The following is a 19,747-nucleotide window of genomic DNA, read 5'->3' as shown; positions in this document are numbered from 1 at the left end:
ATTCCTAACATTTGTAATTTAAAAGGAGATCCAGTTTGCCCTTATCCTTCCACTGAGCCTCTTTCTCAAACTACAAGAGGCTTTGTTCATATGTATGAACACCCCAACCCGTGTATCCAAACCCCCCTATCTCCTAAAAGCAGTGTCATCCTTTGTACAACTGGCAACATGGCTTGCCCTGGATAAGAGGCCTGTGCAGGTCCTGGAAATAGGTACATAATGTTTGGAAAGGGAACTCTAGGGTCCTGGATTCCCAGAGCATGATCTAGAAGCAAGGGTTAGGAGAGAGGGAAGCAGGCTCCAGGTGGGAATGTCTTCTTTGTCTCACAGACTTCTCACTCTCTAGAGAGGTGTATGACTAGGGAAGGGCCAGAGAGAGGACCTATAAAACATGAGACACAGGCCAGAGACCCCCATTGCCCAGAGCTAAGGATGGCACTAGATATTGGTAAATCCAAATGAACTGACCATATAAAATATCTATAATAATAAAAGGGTAATATGCTAATTATACTAAACATCCTTCTGGGCGTCCTCCCTTCCAGACAAAGCTGCAGTGGGCGGGGGCCACGGCAGAGGCCCTTGCACAAATTTCATGCATTAGGCCTCTAGTCTTATAATAAAAGCCTAAGTGACAGTTCGCTATGATGTGCACTGACCACCAGGGGGCAGACGCTCAATGCAGGAGCTGACCCCTGGTGGTCAGTGTGCTCCCACAGGGGGCGTGCCACTCAGCCAGAAGCCGGGTTCATGGCTGGCAAGCGCAATGGGGGTGGCAGGAGCCTCTCCAGCCTCGGCAGCAGCGCTAAGGAGCAGCGAGCTGAGCAGTAAGGAACAGCGAGCAGGCAGGCGGTAAGGAGCCAGGGGCCCTGGACTGTGAGAGGGTGCAGGCCGGGCCTCTAGTTAATAATATCTTATAGAGATAGCTGAAACATGATAGAATAAAAATATGACAACTGTATATATATATATTAGGTGTACCGGTTAATTAGGAAATGAAAAATAAAATTAGTCTTCCAGGATCTTTGTATTATCTTAGAGGAGACTAAAGCTATTGATTATCTTTAGACATTGAAAAGGTCAGTAGACATTGTAATTTCTATAGTAGCTACTAAGAAATAAAAGTGAACTATATAATTTTCTAACTAATGGAGGAGGGAAAATGGTTTTCAGAATATTTAGTCAATCTGAAAGAAGGGAAGAAAAATAAAGAATGGTTAGGAACAATAAAAGATGGTAAATTTAAACACAATACAAATCAATGATTTATTAAATATAAATGGACTAAATTATTCAATTAAAAGGCAAAATTATCAGACTGGCAAAAATACAAAATCCAACTATATATGCTAAATATGCTATTTACAAAGACACAACTAGAACATGATACAGAAAGTTGGAAAATAAAAAGATGGAAAAGATATGCAATGCCAAAAGAAAATGAAAATGTTTATACTAATATCAGATAAATTATACTTTAAAGCATTACCTATAAATCAAATGGTTCATCCATAAAAGGTTCAATTCAATAGGAAGACTGAACAAATTTACATGTGAATGCAACTAATAATATAACCTCAAATACACAAAGCAGTATTTTTTACAGAAATGAAGGAGAAATAGAAAAAATTCACAATCATATTGAGTGATATTCTTGCATCTGCATCAGCAATAGATAAAATTCAAACTAAAAAGTCACAAAAAATATAGAATATTTCAATATTTAACCAACTTGACTTAAAGACCATAGAGTACATAATCATTTCAAGTGCACATGGAATATTTATGAAAGCCAACCAAGCCAAAAAGAAGTTTCAAAAATGTTTTACAGAATTGGAAAAAGAAAAGGAGAATGTTCTCTGACCACAACACAATCAAGTTTTCACAACAAAAAGTTAAACTGTTATTAAGTAAATAACTTATGTGTCAAAGAAGAATTCATAACATATATTAGAAAATATTTGACTTGATCGATAATAACAACACCATAATCAAGACATGGGGATAGAGCTAACGATCTTTAGAGTGAAATTTATATTTTAAATGTACATATTAGAAAAAGAGAAAGGCTTAAGATTAATAAGCTAAACTCGGGAAGATTTAAAAAGAATAGCAAAATAAACCCAAAGGAGAAGAAAGGAAATAATAAAAATAAAAGCATGAAATAATGATATAGGGAAAAAAACATAAAACAACAAAGGTTATTAACAAAGCCAAGGCTGTTATTTGTAAAGACAAGTCTGGCAAAATTAAGAGGGGAGGAAGGAAGGAGGGAAAGAGAGATGAAAAGAAAGTGTAAACAAATAACCAATAGAAAGAATTTCAAAAGCAACTTAACTGAAGGTGCTATAAAAATGATAAAAGGATCTTAAGGACAACTTTAGTAATGTTGGAATCTAGATAAATGGGCAAATTCTTAGAAAAATATCTTACCAAGAAGTAATCAAGGAGAAAGAATAAACCTGAATAGACATCTAACCATTAAAAGTCTCACAAATTTTCCCACAAAGAAAACTACAGGCCCAGATGTTTTCACATTTGCTCTATCAAATACTTAAAGAATAAGAATTCCAATCTCACAAGAACTCAAAAACTAGGAAAAGAGCATAGCCTAACTCATTTTTATCAGGCTAGCATAACCCTGGTGCCAAAACATGACAAGGGAAGTCCTCACAGTTTTACCCATTTTATAAATCAAATGAGACTATTTACAAAATTCTCTGGAATGCTCACAAAAATGTCTAGCAGCAATTTTTAATCTTGTAAATTGGGGTCATTTGAATAAATATAGGACAAAATGAATTATTTTGAACTTCAACAACAACATTTTTGGAAGATGAAGTCACCAAGAACTAAAGCCAACAATGCTGTAGTAAGATAAACAGCATCCCATATGAAAGAGAAAAAAAAATACCACAAAAACAAACAAAAAACCCCACAAAACAATGTCCTAAAGATGACAGAAACTGGGTTAACTGGTAAGTGCTGGATATGAACTCCCAAATGGCAGCTTTGTATGTCATTTTTCATAGCATAAAATAAAGTCAATGGTGAACTAGACAGGATGATTGTAATATAAAGTTTTCACATCTCTAGAAGCAAATGGAAGGAAAATTATTTGTTTGGTCTTTACAGTGCAAAGCATTAAGTGCTTTCTAAAGGGAAAAAGTAGTTTTACTCAATAAAACAAGTGAATCAATATCAGACATCAAGATTAGAAGTAAATTATGCCATTAAAGTAAATGAATATTCATAAAACCTTGTGAAAGGTGTTATATTCTTCAACTCCCTTGCTTATCTCCAAATTTCTCCTACTTGCAATCTACCATCCTCGATTACCCATGTGTGAATTACCCAAGGCAAAATGAAAGCCTACTTTATCTCCCTTCACTCTTCAGGATCCTCTCCCAATGTTCGTAGTAAATGTGTTCAACAACACAAACAAGCAGAATAGCCTAGGATACAAGAGCATGAATGGTAGAGCCATATGCCTTTCTTCAAATCCAAGCTCCACCACTTACAGTGTAACCTTGGCTTGTTCCTTAACCTCTCTGGACCTAAATTCTTCATCTGAAACAGTGGAGATAATGACTGGATCTACCTCATAAGGTTCCTATAGAGATGAAATGAGGTAATATATTGAAGGTCCTAGTATAGTCAAGAAATGTTAATACAAACATAATTAAAAGATAAGTTTACAGTACACTCCTGGGCTAAATGTAAATAGATTTTAGAATTATTTTCTGCAGTCATTCATCTGCAGAAACCTGACAAGGAAATAACCAATATCTTTTGAGGTTCTATTACATGAAAGGTACTACGCTACAGACTCGGGATATAATAAACAAGACAGATATCTCTCCTGTGTGCAAGAGCTCACAGCCACTACTTAGATTAATTGGTCATTGGTGTGGCCAAATAAATAGTGATTTTTTTAAACTTAAAAAAATCTTTCTGCATGCTTTCTCTTCATGGTCCATGAGACTCATCTTGGCCTGAAAACAAAACAAGGCACCAGAACACAATATCTTCTTCTATATAGACTTGGTCTCCACCTCACCCTAACTCCCACAGCATGCAACTCTACCCACAGCAGGCACTCAGAATATATTTTTAAATTTATTTGGTTCCAAATCAGTTGCTGCACAATAATTCTATAAGTAAGTAGAGAAGAAAATAGGAGACTCTCCTTAAAAGCATCCTCAAGGTATTGATCTGTACTGGGGGGGATGGGAGCAGGGATGGGACAGAAGTACATGGTTTATATCATCAGAAGATCACATTTGAGAGGCCGTGAGGTACTAAGGAAAGCAAACCACCCACCAATATTCTGTGCGCTTTCTTGCTTTTGTCATCACTCTATGCCAACTCCTGCTTCAAGTCCCAGCTTGGACATTCACTAGTTGTGTGACTCTGCACAAGTATTTTAACATTGTTTATAGCAATAACTTTTTAGCATTTATTGTAATAACTATATGTTTTTATAATCTAAACTAGAGGCCCAGTGCACAAAATTCATGCACGGGGAGGGGAGGCTACTTCAGCTTGGCCTGCACCCTCTCACAGTCTGGGACCCCTCGGGGGATGTCCGCCTGCCGGCTTAGGCCTGATCCCCAATCCTAAATTGGCAGGCAGACACCACTCTCGCAGTCAGGACCCCTCACTCCTTACCACCTGCCTGCTCGCTCCTACTGCTCAGCTTGCTGCTCCTTAGTGCTGACACAGAGATGGGAGAGGCTCCCGCCACCACTGCTGTGCTCACCAGCCGTGAGCGCAGCTTCTGGCTGAGCAGTGCTCCCCCTGTGGGAGTGCACTGACCATGAGGGGGCAGCTCCTGCATTGAGCATCTGCCCCCTGGTGGACAGTGTGCATCATAGTGACTGGGCGTTCCAATCGTTCTGCTGTAATGGTCGCTTAGGCTTTTATTATATAGATGGAACTACCTGACAGTCAGTGTGCCCCCCTGAGGGGGTCCCGGATTGTGAGAGGGTGTAGGCTAGGCTGAGGGTCCCCACCAGTGCACGATCAGGGCCTGGGAGGGACACGGGAGGTTGGCCAGTCAGGGAGGGACTGCGGGAGGGCTCCAGGGAGTATCCAGCCCATCTCGCTCAGTCCCAATCCGCTGGACCCCAGCAGCAAGCTACCTACTGGTTGGAGTGTCTGCCCCCTGGTGGTCAATGCATATCATAGCGAGCAATTGAGTGGCCTTAGCATATCATTAGTATATTATGCTTTGATTGGTTGAACGGACGACCAGACATTTAGCATATTAGGCTTTTATTATATAGTATTACAATAGGATAATTATAATTTAGAATAATTATAATAAGTATTTGTATTGTTATAATATTTATATTATTTATACCAATGAAGTCCCAGAAATAACCACTATTTATGAGTCTCAAAGGAAACAGGAAGTATACATCAATAGTGGCTTCATAATTTCTATGTAGAAGGGAGTTAGGAGCAGAAATGTCGTTGGGAGGAGCCTTTAGAAGCTGCTGCACACAACACTTTAGGTAAGAGAGAGAACACTTCAATGTTTTATTTCAAAACAGAAGAAGAGCTGTTGGAAATAAGGAAGCCGGTCCAGGGAGAAAGAAAGGGGAAACAGTGAAACAAAATCCCTAAGAGTTCTATGTACTAGTAAATGATCACTCTCTTTCCCTAGATTTTACTGCACTATGTCATTTCAAAATCTGTACCTACAAAAACAGTGGGATTACAGAAAAGAAACAGTTCAGCCATGGAATCCCCAAGGAAAAGAAAATGTCTGAAGAGAAGAAGGCTCCAAGTGGGTGGGAGTGAGGAGTTAAAAACAAAACAAACAAAAAAGAATACAGCAGTTAAGGGGGTGGGAATTTGGAATGAAGGAGAGTAATTTGAAAGGGAAAAAAAACACAACCAAACAGTTCATTATTTCTGCATTACCTCTTAGAAATAGCCTCACTTACCTGGCAGGAAGTTCAAAAGGAAAGATGGAGAAATTCTGCACAAATCTGAAAATAAAGAAAAGAAAAAAAATAGATGAATGGAAAGTGGACCTTCTTAGCACCATAATGCTTCAATACTACAGTCAGCTCATCAAGCAGAGACTGTACAGAGTCCTCTGCTATATACCAAGGCTTGAACTTGGCAGCAGTTACAAAGGAAACAGAGGATGCAAACCCTGCTCTTAAGGAAATATTACAAATTGGAAAACACGCCAAAGCCAGTTTTGGGGCTGACCTTGTTAATGCCTTAGTAGCATTGTATTATTGCTCAGTCTCAGGCTTCATTAACGGCATCACACAATGGTATCCTCCCATGTGAAATATAAACATAATAATTTTAAATCAAGATTTGCAAGAAGAAACCATCTACAGGGTGATCTTGGAACCAACTGACAATAGACTGTTATGACAGAAGTTCAATTCCAGAATATAAATTCAAAGAAGAAATAAGGAGTCATAGTGATTTTCTATTGATCACAATGTGTTCTTTAAGAGAAACAAAAGGAGTAGTTCTTAGTAGATTAAAGTCCAATATGCCAGAGAAACTTCATTAAGCAATGTTTAAAGAAGAAAAAAATGAAGGCCAAGCATGTTGTCCTGTCCTAGAATGAACAAATTACAAACACATGTCCCAATGCTCAATGTAGAACGAATGTAGAATTAACAACTGAAAAACATGAAAATAATCAAACAAACTAATCAACTGTGACTTGAATACAGAAATAATTGCACTCCACATTTGGGTGAATAGGGATTTTCTACATAGATATTTTTTATGAAATTTCACAACTCAAGCACATTGCCTCTTCCAAAACCTTATTGATAACCACAAATAACCACACTTAACATTTCCCAGTAATCCAGTTTATTAATAAACAACACAAGACTCTCTTTGCCCCTTTGGACCACTTTCAAGTAGAAAAACAGGGCAAGTAACAGTGAAATGTATTGCCCTCTGGATGAAAAAATGTTAAAAGCTTACTAGCATCCAAAGCTGGAGAACATGTGGGAAAATGAAGCCTTACATACACTATTGGTGTAAATGTGAACTTTGAGAGAATAATTTAGCTATGTTTCAAAATTTTAAATGTGCATACCTCTTGATCAGAATTCTAATTGCAGAGATGGTCCCTACAGAAATATTGACACATATACGCAAAAATATACACACATTGTCATTGCAACTTTAAGTGAGGGGGAAAGAAAGCCTAAGTATCCATCAGTAGATGAATAGTTAAATGAATGATGGTCTATCCATATTATGGAATATATTTAATGCACTAAAAATGAAGTTGGCCTATATGTATTGACATATAGAGATTGTCAAATATAAATCAAATGAAAAAAATCAAGTTTCTTAAAATATATATGAGAGTATGTTAAGCAAAACTATATCTATACATTTGGATACATTCACACTTGTCACTATATAAATAAGCATATATGCTTGAAGGAACCCATCAAGCCTCTACAGATAGAAGTGTGATGGAGAAAAAGGATGAAGCCCAATTTTTCCTCCATGGAACACAGACATGTATTCATGTCTTACTTATACAATTAAATATATTTCTTCTAGAAGGGAAAAGCAGAACAAAGGGAGAGCCAAGCCATTCAGGTTCTCCTAACAGAGCTCCTAGATCAAGCTCAGAGGGAGGCTAACTGGGAGGTAATGCCATCACTTGCTCAGCTGATGCCATCTCCCCTGGCCCTGCTCTAACCCAATTAGAAAGGCTCCATTGAAAGCCCTTGGATTTCTGGTATCAGAGCCAAGAAACCAACTTTCCAGCCGGGAAGCAGGAACTCACTTGAGCAAGTTGTGGAAAAGAATGTCAAAAGCAATGATGTGAAAATGTCTGATGGACACAGAGGCCTGAACTCAATTAAAGAACTATACATCTTTCAGCCTGCGGATGCCTCCTTGTGACTATCGCCACCACACACCCACCAACCTGTATCTCCTAAAAAAGCTAAACAGGAATAAGGATCCGATCAGCACTAGCACTCCAGTAACAAAACATAGTCACTGCCAATGTTTGGACTTCTTACATCATTGAAAGAAAAGGGCAAGTCAAAAAAGGAACCATATGGACTTATGTAAGACATGGCAAGGAACAGAGAAGCTTCTCAGAGAAGAACGGCAAACTAACCAATTGCTAGGATTAACTGAAACCTCCCCCAGTTGCGGACTGCCCCAAAGTATGACATCAGGGAGGCTAGAAATGCATCCAATTTCCTCTATTTACCAAGCTGGCTAAAACCCAGGGCAATACCAGCGTGACCAGAAAAAAAAAAAAAAGGTGAAGGGGGAGGGGCTTTACAAGTGATTTGGGTGGGAAGGAAATTAAATCTGTATGTACTTAGAGCTCTCCAGTGTAGAGGAAGCTCTCAGAAAAGCTATATCCAAGAACCAGAACTCCTGTGCTCAGAAGCCCTGGATATCAGCTACGGGGCCCATATATCCTGGGGATAATGAACAAAACAATGAGCAAAATACTACACAGGTAACAGCAGCCACAGGCATTTGTCCCACTGCCTTGGGGTAATGTGATGCCGCCCCAGGATCAACCAAAGACAAACCCAGTGACATGCAGCATCCTGGAGGGTTCACCACTTCATTTAGAACCTAATGATTAATTAGTGGCCCAGATTTAGGAGCAAGAGTCTCTCCTAGTTCCTGGCAATATCACCGATACCGTAGAAGAAAGGACCAGAAGAAGATGAGGCCTTGAAAAATTGGGAATGGGGACAGATATACTCAAAGAGAAACATCTCCACCATGGTAGGAAAAGCAAATTGCATAGATAGAAATGATGGTGAAGGTTAGGCTGTGGACATATACAGGAAATGGTTGGGGATATGCAGGTTCTTGACTGTAGAGTGGCAGGTATGCCATTGAGGAACAAATAAGAGTGGTTCTAGAACAGTGGTTCTCAACCTTCCTAATGCCGCGACCCTTTAATACAGTTCCTCATGTTGTGGTGACCCCCAATTTCATTGTTACAAATTGAACATAATTAAAGCATAGTGATTAATCACAAAAACAATATGTAATTATATATGTTTTCTGATGGTCTTAGGCGACCCCTGTGAAAGGGTCATTCGACCCCCAAAGGGGTCGTGACTCACAGGTTGAGAACCGCTGTTCTAGAACTTTGTGGTGGCCCCATTACTAATGAGACCCTGTCTAATAGGACCTTTACCTGCACACACTGGTTTGTTCAGTTCTGGATGCCATGATTCAAGAGGAGTTAAATTGTAAGATGACTCTGGAAAACCAAAGCTAATTTATTCAACAGACACTGAATGCCTACTATGTACCAAAAACATGGCTACTCTGTATGGTTGTGCAGGTTGCGCTCTGCACAAGGGCATTTGACCAAGAGGACCATTAGAATCTGAATCCAGAATGCCAGGCTTTCTGGAAGTGCCATATGAACCAGCTGTGAGCTCTGTCACAGGTATAACGGGAGCTCTGAAGAAGGGCACCTAATCCAGTGTAGAGAAATTGATCCAGGAAAATTTCCTCAAGGAGGTAACAGTTATGCTGCCTCCTAAATGATGTGCAACTCCCTTGGTGTGAAGAAATGGAAAAGAGCATTCCAAAGCAAGGAAATGGCCTAAACCAAGACATGGAGCCAGAGACTGGCATTAAGTGGGCATGACTCAGAATCAGTTTGATGCTGCTGAAGCATAAAGAGCAAAACAGTCACTGGCCAGAAGGTACCATGGAGATAGGGAGCAGAAACCTGATGGAACATATTAAAAATATAGTCTGGGAGTAGACTGGGAAAAATCCACTTTGCATGTCCAGATGGAGGTTGTGATGGCTTATGAATAATATCCACAATGTATACAAGACACTCACAGAAAGAAAATGGTAACTAGGTATACTCTGTCTCTACTATGGGCAGAGATGGTGCCTAAAAGGTGGTTTAAACCACAGCCCAAGGGATTTATTAAACAGCAGGAAGAATGTACTGGTATTGATCATTATTATATTGTAGAAGTGACTGAGAGTGCTTTTGGAATTGCTTTCTGAAACATTGAAAAGATGACATATTAATCACTGGCAAGGCTGCCTGCTGAGGTGGAATGAACCAGACCAGGAAAAACAGCCAGTGGACCTCTTGCAACTGTTGGTACCAGGCTGTTTTTCTGCAGCAATGAAAGGTTTATTTTCTCTCCTCCCCTTTCTCCTGTCTTCTCTTTGTCTCTTCCCTTCTCCTCTCTCTCATCCTACACTTTCCATCTTTCCCTTCCCTCCCCTTACCTAGCTTGAGACTTGCCAAACATACTCCAGGGACTAGAATTTTGCTGGTTACCTCTGCCCAGAGCTGAAGAAGAGGGAACAATATTAAAGACCACCTGGTGAGAAATCCACTTTCGAATGACTCCATAATCAACAGACCCAACCCTCTTAGTGAGGCAACCACAGCCCTCTACCCTACATGTTGGAAGTAAAGGTGTTTCAAAACAGCATGACTTTCTTTAGGGTGTATATAGTCACCACCTTAAAAGTAAGTGCACATGCAAGAACATACCAATTACTTCCTTTTCAGAGCATTAATTAGCTATTTCACAAAAAAACCCCACATACTTGATTTTTTAAAATGCAAGTCTTACACTAAGCTTTATTCATACAAAGTTAACTAGAGGTAAACTTTCTTCCATTTATATGAAAACACTTTATCAGGAAAACTGAATTTACATAATTACTGCAACCTTAAATCAACCTTAATTTCCATGCCTGATATTTTTCTAATTAACTCTTAACATCTCTTTCCACTGGAAAGCAACAAATACTGAGCATTTTCCTCTATTGAAGCTGTTTTGATATTGTATTGTCAATAATGAAATAAAATACAACTAAAAAATGCATATATGAGAAAGAAACAAACAATTGTACAAGTAGGATGGGCCCCACCAAGTAACTAAGAAAACCACCATGTCAGTTTTTCCTTTGTTAAGTTTTTGTTGTATATTTGACACTTGGGCTAGAAATTAAAATTTTTCTGTTTCCAAATTTATTTGCCACTTGAGATGTACTAAACACTTAATTGCTTCTTAGTCTAATCCAGTGAGAAAAAGACAAGGAAACTTTTACCCATAAAGTTTTCATTGTTCCCACTGGAAATGAGTAAGAAGTGACATTATTATCTCACCCTATTTGACAGATAACCTATGGAAGATAGGCACTTGGTGATTTATTGATATCATTTTTAAATTCAATGTAAGAACCTCATATTCAACCTCTACACTGTTATGCCTCAGTCAACTTTTCCAGCATAAGAAATTACTAGCCCTTTCCCTTTTGTGGTGGATTGCAAAACTGGCCATATATTCTCCCTTATCCCAGTATGCCTGTCCGTATGCAATGTGACTGCAGCTCTACTTATCAAAAGGTGGTCTTTTTCTCCACCCCTTAATGTGGGCCGGCCTTGCCACTTGCTTTGCCCAATGGGACATTAGCAAATGTGATACTAGCACTAGTTTGCAAAGTGCTTGTACATGGAAGTTTGCTCTCTCTTGCTGCTCCTGGAACCTCAAGCCACCATGTAAGCATGTAAACAAGCCTGAACTGGCCTGACAGATGGTGAAAGGCACATGTCCAGTCACTGTCACTGGGCCAACCCCCAAAGACAGTCATCTACTGACTGGCCACTGACTAAAGGCGCCTGAGTGAGCCCAACTGAGACCATCAGGACCATCCAGCTGAGCCCAGCCCAGACTGCAGGCTCCAGAATTGGGAACTAACGAGATGGATGCGGCTTTATTTAAGCCCCCAAATTTGGGGTGTTTTGCTTCACAGAAAAAGCTAACTTGTATACCTTCCTCTTTATTCTTTCTCTTCCTCTCCATCTACCCTTCATCCCCACCTTTCCCCCCAATGCCTCTTGCTTTCTTTTTGTCCTTCTACAATAACTGCAAGTACCCATTTAAGGGCCCACTGGGTATAAGACACTAACTTAGGCTAGTTCTAATTCAAAGCCTGCCTCATTTTCTTCTAACCTACACCCTCTGAAGTCCATATAAGCAGACTCCGCAGACCTTGCATGGTCTATGGGAGTAATGAAGTAATTCAGCAAGATATTGCCACTCATGAAGTAATTCAGCAAGATATTTCTGGGGACCAGAAGGCCACAGTGTTGACTCTTGGCAGTTGGCAGCCCATCTCTAGGCATTTGCTGGTGATTATCTCCCTGGGAGAGTCATTTGTCACTGTGACCTGTTGAATGGACTCCTGAGGTATACTCTAGCCCAGGGGTCCTCAAACTTTTTAAACAGGGGGCCAGTTAACTGTTCCTCAGACCGTTGGAGGGCCTAACTATAGTTTTAAAAAAAACCTATGAACAAATTCCTATGCACACTGCACATATCTTATTTTGAAGTAAAAAAACAAAACGGGAATAAATACAATATTTGTATTTGCATGTGGCTCGCGGGAATGGACTCCTGAGGTATATTCTGGCCAAACCCCTCTGTTCCTTGCCACCAGAGAAGTATAATAAGAACATGGACTTTTCAAGCCAAATACCCAAGGATTAAGGGTTACATCCCTTCTCTTACATGGCTGCCCTGGCTGCCCAGGCTACTTGAGCAGAAAATATATTTATAACTATAGGAAACAACCCACTGTGAGTGCTAAAGAGCTTAGCTTTCCATTTGTTTACTACATGAATAAAAGAAAATCAATAGGCTTATCTTGCTAATGACATCAAATCGCTCAATATAACTCAGAAGCCAGAAAGAAGGTCATTTCTTAAAACGCTTTTCTTCCGCTCCCACATTTAGAGTGTACTTTATCCCCATTCTAACTTATTTTTCCCCTGAATGATTTTTTTCAGACTTTTAAAAAGCTTACTTTTACCTCATGTCCTGGAACCTGCCATTTGTGGTTACAGCATTAATGTTTAGAAAGGTCAGTTTAGGTGTCGGGGTTGAATACATGTTCATTTTAAAAATGATTTTTAAATGGGACTCTTTCTCCCTCAGAATGCCCTGGAGAAGTTTCTTCTTTTCTAGGTGCATGTGTAAATGTATTTTGAAACGGAACACCAAAATGTCAGGTGGACAGAGATTTTATAGGCTCCCATCAACAAATGTAAATCAGAAGTACATCCTCTGGAGTACATCTCTAAGATTTTTCACAATTTCTCAGTGCAGTTTTCTGGCAGAGGAAAACTATTTTACCTCAAACGTCTTTCAGTTCTTCCTTTCTATGTTCTGTTTATAGGCCTCCCTGTTTGAAGAGAATTATTTTTTCTCCTTCTCACCTGTTCTTGATAGGAATAATGCCTTCCATTTGTATAGTGATTTATGGTAGACAAGATGCCTTCACATACATTATCCCAGTTTGGACACAAATGTTTACAGAGTAGCTGCCAGGCAAATTCCTATCATCATGCTAGGTACTGGGGATACACTAGAAAGCAAAATAAATCCTGCCTTCAGGGAGCTTATCATCTATGGGGAAACAAAGATGTGATACAAAAATTAACAGCAAGAAATGCAAAACTGCAACTGTGATAAGTGCCACCAAGAAAAGTGTGTGGACCTCTGAATGAACACAAAGGGATTTGACCTACAGAGTCACAGCAAAAAGGCAGGGAAAGACCATACCGAGTAGAGGAAGCAGTATGTGCAAAGGCACTGTGGTGGGAGGGAGTCCAGCCCATGTAAGGAACTAAAAAAAAGGCCAGAGTGAACAGTACACAGAGGGGTAAGGAAAGCACTCTGAGAAATTAGACTGAAGGAGTAAGCAAGGCTCAAATCACACTGAGGCTTGGTAATCAAGGTGAAGATTCGTGTCTTGTTCTGAGAGCAAAGAAAAGTCACCAGAAGAATTTTAAACTGAGTGATGTGTTCACATTTTGATAAGATTGTTCTAGCAGTTGAGCGGAAAACGGATTAGAGGGGGTCAGAGTGGAAGTGGAGTTCCAGTTTGGGATTTCTTCTCTCTGCTCTCAAACATTGTTCTGAAGGTCTGAGCTATCATTAAAACAAAAATCCAAACTAAAAGGTATAATCAAGGAAAGGGAGACTATAGACTTGTTTATGTCATGTCACACACATGAAGATCTACTGAAATATTATGAAAATTACAGTTCCGAAAAGGAGGAAGATTCAAAATAATTATACAAGTCAGTTTTCCCTTTGCACCAGGAGTCAGAAAACTTTTTCTATAAAGGATTAGTTAATAAATATTACCAGTTTTGAAGGCTGTAGGACCTTTGCTGCAACTACTCAACTCCACCACTAGCAAAACAGCCATAGACAAAAATGTAAATGAATGAGCATGACACCAAAAGGTAACCAGTTCAATTCCCTGTCAAGGCATATGCCCAGGTTGCAGGTTCGATTCCCAGTCAGGGCACATGCGGGAGGCAATCAATCAATGTTTCTCCTTCATATCAATGCTTCTCTCTTCTCTCCCTTTCCCTTCCCCTCTCTCTAAAAAAAATAATAACATCTCTGGTCAACTCCTACATGTGGATGAATGGTGTTATAAAATGTGCTCATAGTCATAAGAACCTACTTTGAGGACACAAAAATAGGATTGGCTGATTCTATCTTTTGTGTGTTTGGGAGGTAGAGGGCATAGAAACATGTTCTACATCAGAGGGACTGAAGGAGATGATGGTGACCTGGAAAGCCTATTAAAGCCTGTGTGGAGTAGGACTTCTCTCCTACTCTGAAAGCTCTTAATTTTTGAGATATGTAAAAAGGCTTATTTTTGGTAAGGTATTGCAACCCATTAAAGAATGCAAATTTCAGTTACATTGATCATTAACAGATGAGTTTGACTTAATCAGGCCAGCTTTGATGGTGAGGGGGGAGACTACAGGCAAAGATGACTGAGGACTCAATGGAGTCAGGCCTGGACAATGTGGGAGCACTAAGATGGGATCCTGCTGTTAGCTCAAGAGGGCAAAGGGGGAGGGATGAGGAAGAGACTCCCAAGGAGGGGCTTTGCCTACATTACAGGTCTGCTCAGCTGGTCCTTAGAAACTGAAAGGCAATGCCATTCTAAGCAGTTCTCCTATATCTAGGAAAATCTCCCAGTTGCTAACTGGCCTTCTCATTTTATTATTTTCCCTCCCTCATGAGGATATTCTCTTAAAGCATCAACATTGCCTTCTCCTTTTGCTTACGTTGTCTTCAAATGACTACTTGGCTCCACCAGAAGTGGAGTTATTTTTGCAGACTGGACGGTGTGAAGTAGGGTGGGGAAAGCCTCTGATGATGGAAACTCCTCTCTCACCGGAGAATTTGTCTGTGGCACCAAGCCCTGGCCTCACCAGAGCAGAGCCATCCACTTTCTTTTTTTAGAACTATCCTCTTTGACCCGCCCAGTGCTGAGATTTGTCAGTGTGTTTTTCCAGGATACCTGGCAAACAACAACTTGACAAGTTCAATGGTTTTCATTGACAACCCCAAAGGAGTCCTCTGAAAACTGCAAAACTAGACACACAAATAGCCCATAAAAATCATACCTCCCACAAGTGTCTGGACCCTGCCTTTTTCTAAATGACTCCCTCCAGCACTGATGCAGCATGGGTGGCTTTGCAGTATTTTTTAAAATGATTTTTCCAAAACTGAGGTGTTCCAACTAGTGTGGGAGTATTATTTTTCCCCCTTGCAGTAAGAGACCAACTCCCCAGATAGTTTGGGAAAATGGGAGAAGACCACATGAGTGAAATAACTCCCAAAGCCAATCTCTTGCCACCAGACCCCAAAATCTGCATGAACCATGAAGTGTACTGGGTCCACCTGGTACAAGGTCTGTGACTCATTTTAATACACTGCAGGGAAAGTAGTGTGATATTATGTGTGCACCAGTTAGCTAGACCTTGAACTCTACTCTCAGAGGGGTCAGCAAACTTGATAGCAGAAAAGACCACTCTCCAGAAACAGCTCCTACAAGTCCTTCTGCCACCCAGACCTGGACCAACAATCCACACTTTGTTAGAGTATATACTGAAAAAATATTCAACTAGTGAAACTAATGACTCAACTAGAATGATAAATACAATGCCAAGGAAAATAATAACATTATTTCTCTCATCTGAAGTATAACAGTCACGTAGGTTAGTCTCTGGGATGGATGAACATTTTTATAGTAAAAAAAAGTATAGGGTGAATATAAAACAGAATCTTTCTGTTAGTCTCCTGGCTTCTCATTGGGAAGAGTTGGGTTGAAAGGAAATGGACCAAAATGGAAAAGTCAGGTTACAGCTAGTGGAATTCTTCAGAAAGTAATATTCAGTAACTTCCTAATTCCTTGTGAACTGTCAATAAATATTAACCATAGCAAAGAAAGGTTGCTGCACCCAATCATGAAACAAATGGCAGAGCATTTCAAGGAGCATAAGTCCCTGCCTTTGAATTCTGGCTTTGCCACTTGCTGGCCCTAAAACCTTGGGCAAGTAACTCAGTTTCTCTGTGTGCCTTAGTTTCTTCATCTGTAAAATGGAGATAATATCAATACTATCCATCTCCCAGTTATTAGTACACATAAATATGTCAATACATATAATATGCTTAAAACAAGTCCTTGCACATAGCAAATGCTCAATAAATAGTAATTATCAGTATCATAGTTAGAAATATAGATTGAAAAACAGTATTTAATGTAAAAATGATCCTGCCTGAATAAAACTGTAGTGCGCTCATGCAAGTAAAAATGGATGTACAGTATCTCCAAATCTTTACTCTTAAAACTCACATTCAAAAGTATTATAAAGTGGTTTTATTCTATAGTAATAATGCCAAATCATTGGCAAAATTGCCAAAGCGTTTTTACATACAGGATATTGCAGAGAAAAGGGAGGTGTAGCAAGGCAGTGAGATATTTTTACTGAGTGACCAATCACAAGTTTCATGATGAAGTAGTCACAGATATTTAAATGCCTCCATCTCTACCTCAAGATTCCTTACCTATAACATGGGAATAATCATATATTTGTGAATGGAAATTCTAATGAAGGAGTAGTGAGCAAGTATAGGAAAAGTGCTCAGCTATTAGTGTTTTCACCATCATTAACTGCTCAAGTGTGTCAGGTGCTCAGCTATTTGCTTCACATGCCTGGGTTGTAGGTGAAATTGAATGTGCTTCTCCAGAAGACACTGTGCAGGTGGAGGGCCCACTACCCTTTCTGTACCCTTTCCTCCCTGGCCATCCCCACTAGCCCAGCCCCTATTCTGCCTCCCTTCCCTGTGTTCTTCTCCTCATTCCCACCCTATCACAAATGCCCCCCCCCCAATATAGCTAATATCTACTCTTGATCACTGAGTGTGAAGGTGCTAATGAGCTTCCAGTCTTAAATGGCATTGGCATTTTAAACCAACTTCATGGTTAAATTAATGACTTTGTCATTTGTTAGAGGAATTTGAGACCTGGGGGAGAAAGTGAGGATGATGTTTCAGGGGCCAGAGCCCCCTTTCCAGGGTTCATTCTCTTGCAGCCAAGGACCTTGCACATGGGTTGTCCCCACCCTGGCCCAAGTGGAGTGCAGCCCCACAGCATGGAGAGTGAGTGTGCCTGCCATGCTCAGGTGCCTTCCCATTCAATAAATATTTAATGAGTAAATACCACGTGCCAGGCACTACATGAGGGGCTAGGAACATGCTGGTGAGCAAGACAGATACAACTGTGCCCTTCTGGACTGTACATACTAGTGGGGCACTGAAACAAATAAAAATGTAAATGGACAAATATATGAAACAATTATAAATTTTAAAGAAGGCTGGGAAGCAAACACATAAGGAGCTGAATTATATTCTTCAGTGAGACAATGACACAAAAAAGAATGTGCAACTTGTTCTATATTAAAAATAAGTCAACAAATAGGAAGTCTCTCACTACATGATCATTTCTATTAAGATGTTCATATTGGCAGGAGTCAGGCTTTGTAAACACTCCAGGGAACTTTAACTCCAAGTGGGGGAACATTCATTTTCATTCAACTTCTCTTCCACTATTTTTTTTTTACTTCTAGAGATGGAACTAGGCTGGACCAGTGCTTTGATATTTTCTCTCAGACTAGTTTCAGATGAAAACATGGAGGAGAAAAGTTTATCTTAAAGGAATCAAAATTACTGTATAATAATTCTAGAACAGAGGAAACCTTCATTTGCTTGTAAGCTATTTAGCTAAACTTAAATGATTAAAGTAGAAAATAAATGCCCTCTAGAGCTGGTATAAAATTGCTTTCTCAATACACCTCAAAATGCCAACTCTGAGGGCAGGAGTGGGACTATGAGTGGATTATATTTATTTAATCTTAGTTTTCTGTAATTTCTAGAGTTCTAATGATAAAAATAAATTATTTTTAAAGCCAGAAAAATAAATCTTACAGGCATAGTGAATTTTGTGGTTTTTATCTACCAAGTAACAGCAAAACAAAACTATACTAAAGCATTATTAGCTGCTCAATAGAATCTGCATTATTAGTAACAAGTATTAAATACAAAACTAAAGTGAGGAAGTAGATATAAAGTGTGGGTGGTGGTGACAGTTTTTGAGAGGTGGCCTGTGAAAACATCATGAGAAGTGGACATCTGAGCCTAGACCTGCTAAAGGGGGTCAGGGAGTGAGCCAGGATGCTCGCTGCGGGGTAAGCACTGCAGACAGAAGACACTGTGCCCTGGAAGAGAGATCCTTGATGGACTGTTTACCCAGACATGCAAAATTGCTTCAGACAGGAATCAGTCTGGACTTAATGAAACCAACGAGTCAGAAGAAATTTAAGTGATAGGTTGGCATGGCATTGAGATAAGAAATGACAGCCAAGGCCTAGTAAATGCAGGCTATAGTTGGGCAGAATTCTAAGTCTTTTATTTGTACGAACTCAATCCCTGCAACAACATACCTAGGGCACGTATTTAATTTAATGCCCAGGATAGGGTACCTGAAAGTTACATGAAACATTATTAATGCAGAAAAAAACAGGCATAAATCAGGGGTGCCCCAGGCAAACTGGAATGTGTCATCACCCTACCCAGAAGGCAGACTATTATAACTGCTTTATAGAAAAGGAAGCTGAGGCATAGCACAGAGAGGTTACATAATTTGCCTGAGGTCACAGAGGTACAAGATTTGAACTTAGCCAGGCTTCAGAGCCCATACTCTTGATGTCTACACAGTATTACCTTTCTGTGTTTTGTATACTACAAAGCTCCTGGTGCTAAAACCTGGGTTATATTTATCATCAGGAATAGGAGATTAAGCTGGAAAAAACAACAACACCAGCTTCTGGAGTTAAATACCAAGTTAGCAGCCCTGGAGAACCTCTCCAAGCCTCAGTTCAGTCACCTATAAAACAAAGCAACTGAGACCTACCTTACAATACCACTGCAACACTCAGATGAGGCAGTGTTTGTGAAAAATGCGTTGGAAGCTGAAATGCACAACATGAATATTAATTCTATAAAAAGTTATAATATGTAAAATCTGCATTTTCTCTGTGTAGAGCCAAAAAGTAATATTTTCTGTAAAAGGCAAACAGTAAATATTTCAGGCTTTGCAGACCACATGGTCTCTGTCACAACTACTCAACTCTTCTGTTGTAGAAGGAAAGCAGTCATAGACAATCTATAAGTGAAGGAGTGTGTCTGTGTGCCAATATAACTTTATTTACAGAAACAGGTGGAGGGCCACAAGACCATAGTTAGCCAACCACTGACTCAGAGAAATGCTATTTAAAATTGCAACCCCTCGATGCTCCCTGTGTTTCTTCTGATTCATTTTTCTT

The 19,747-nt window shown here is 39.7% G+C and overlaps 1 protein-coding gene across 1 annotated transcript in view; it reads right to left on the bottom strand.

The window, feature by feature from the left end:
- ADGRG2 (adhesion G protein-coupled receptor G2) overlaps window positions 1–19,747 on the bottom strand; it is a 112,416-nt gene that overhangs the window by 76,530 nt on the left and 16,139 nt on the right. The window contains exon 2 of the mRNA XM_023753686.1: window positions 5,955–5,999. The gene's annotated coding sequence lies outside the window, so the exon portion shown is untranslated. The remainder of the gene's footprint in view (window positions 1–5,954; window positions 6,000–19,747) is intronic.

Source organism: Myotis lucifugus, unplaced genomic scaffold (assembly GCF_000147115.1).
Source record: "Myotis lucifugus unplaced genomic scaffold, Myoluc2.0 scaffold_49, whole genome shotgun sequence".
Lineage (NCBI taxonomy): Eukaryota > Metazoa > Chordata > Mammalia > Chiroptera > Vespertilionidae > Myotis > Myotis lucifugus.
Note: the sequence above shows the minus strand (reverse complement) of the source record. Positions and strands in the feature narration are given on the sequence as shown.